This window comes from Orcinus orca, chromosome 1, assembly GCF_937001465.1.
Source record: "Orcinus orca chromosome 1, mOrcOrc1.1, whole genome shotgun sequence".
In the NCBI taxonomy this organism is placed as follows: Eukaryota; Metazoa; Chordata; class Mammalia; order Artiodactyla; family Delphinidae; genus Orcinus; species Orcinus orca.
In genome coordinates this window covers 195,876,922-195,879,155 of record NC_064559.1, presented here as the reverse complement: position 1 = coordinate 195,879,155, position 2,234 = coordinate 195,876,922, and the positions used below count along the sequence as shown (strand labels likewise).

The 2,234-nt window shown below is 56.6% G+C and overlaps 1 pseudogene; it reads right to left on the bottom strand.

Annotated features, from left to right (window-relative positions):
- Nucleotides 1–990: 990 nt before the first annotated feature.
- Nucleotides 991–1,852, bottom strand: LOC101272608 (uncharacterized; annotated as a pseudogene).
- Between the last annotated feature and the right edge of the window lie 382 nt (nucleotides 1,853–2,234).

Here is a 2,234-nt window from a genome sequence, read left to right as displayed (position 1 = left end):
TCATTATTACTTCTACCTTTCTTCTCACATGGGGCTGTGCTAAAATCAATAACAAGTCTTTTTGTTTGTTTGTTTGTTGTTGCGGTTCGCGGGCCTCTCACTGCTGCGGCCCCTCCCGCTGCGGAGCACAGGCTCCGGACGCGCAGGCTCAGCGGCCATGGCTCACGGGCACGAACCCGCGTTTCCTGCATCGGCAGGCGGACTCTCAACCACTGCGCCACCAGGGAAGCCCAAGAGCTGATTTTTTTTTTTTTTTTTTTTTTTTGCAGTACGCGGGCCTCTCGCTGCTGCGGCCGCTCCCGCTGCGGAGCACAGGCTCCGGACGCGCAGGCTCAGCGGCCATGGCTCACGGGCCCAGACGGTCCGTGGCCTGTGGGATCTTCCTGGACGGGGGCGCAAACCCGTGTCCCCTGCATCGGCAGGCGGACTCTCAACCACTGCGCCACCAGGGAAGCCCAATAACAATTCTTAAAAAAAAAAAAAAAAGAAGAAGAAGAATATGAATAGGGATTGAGAATGAACAGCCTCAGCAGAGGCTAAGGGAGGCTGAGAAGCTCCCCAGTGATTCATTCAAGGTGTAAATCAGAGATTCCAAACTCAGATCTGTGGGCCTCACATTCAGCTTGCAAGTACTTTTGTTCAGCCCTCAAACACCATGATATTTTTAAATTTGTTGCTAACACATAGAAAATCAGATTCCTGGCTTCTCTTGAAAAGGCAACCGCCCGTTTGACAGCTGGGTTTAGACGAGGTATCCCCTCTCCACTCAGTCACAGTCTCCACCACTCCCTACTACCACCCAGCCCCCTTCACCCATTCACTTTTACCTGCCCGGCCCTGTAGGTCCTCAAGTGTCTAACCCCCCATCTAAATGGCTGTCCCCACCACCACTCCCAATGGAGGCTTGGAAGGTACATTTTGCCACAGACAATTTACTTTCCACAACTGCAGCCTGATGGATGTGTGCCCACTTCACGGCTGGTGTTGATGTCACCACCAGCTACAGGGCTTAGAGATGGGCTCGGGGGCTCTCCAACCCAAGAGGATTGCTTCCCAGAACTTGGGCAGATGACCTAAGGAAAACATCCCGTTGCCGAAGAGAGGGAGCTCAGGCAACTTTATCCCCGGCTTCTGCGGCAGCATGGGAGTGAGGTTCCGGCTAGGAGGCCCGTGAGGGCAGCTCGGGTTGGTGGAGCCATCCACGTACTGCAAAGCATGGACAGCCCTGGAGGACGGCACCACGCGGGTGCTGGCGCAGGAGTTGTCAGAGGCGGCCAGTCTGGTGCTGGGGTTGGAGTACCTGTGGGGGAAGGAGTGGTCCAGGTGGTCCAGGTGGTCCAGGTGGATGGAGTTGGCAGCGCGTGCCAGGTAGCTGGCTGCAAGCCTCGGCAGGCTCAGGGATGACTTAGGGCGGTTGGTGTAGAAGGCATTGGTGGATCCGTCAAGGTAGTTGATGCCTCTGATGAGTTGGTCCAGGGAGGTGGGGCCAGAGGGACCCGAGGGACGATCTGTACAGAGCAGGCAGTGGGGACTGCCACGACAAGCAGGCTTTCTGGCCACCTTGGGGCACTCAGCAAGTGGCTTGTCTCCACACACCTGGAGTTGTAGGGCCGGCCCATGCAAATTCTCCTCACTGGAAGTCTGGGGGAGCCGGGGTTGTCAGACTGCTCTGAAGGGCTGCTGCTTGCCTCTGAGCCACTCAGGTACGAGAGCACTTGAGGTTGTTAGCCCAGGTCACGCTGGGGCTGTGGGGCCAGCCTGGAGTCCCAGCCCGGGCCAGAAAGGACACATTGGTGGGATGGTTCAAGCGGCTGCAGGTGTTAGAACGGCTCACTTGGCGTCCAGGCATCATCCCGGTCGGGCAGACAAAGCTTCGTGGTGCGGAACTGCTGAGAATTCACCTGGAAGCTGGTCCCCCGGGCCTGGCGAGGAGAGAGCTGGGTCACCTCTCCTTGCCACATCCCCTGGGCTTTCTTGCCGGGTGTTCCTCTTCCCATCCTCCTCCCAGGCCCAGGGATTTTCAAGCTGGAAAACGGCCACCCTATTCTTCAGAAAGCACAGAGGACAAGAGATGGGGAAGAAGGCAGGACCCTGAGAACAACTGAGGCCAGAGGACCCCTAGGAAAAGTGGGGCAGTCTCTGTTTTCCTTTAACTCTAGCCCATATTCTGAAACTCCCATTTACCTTTTTTTTTTTTTTTTCTTGCGGTACGTGGGCCTCTCACTGCTGTGGCC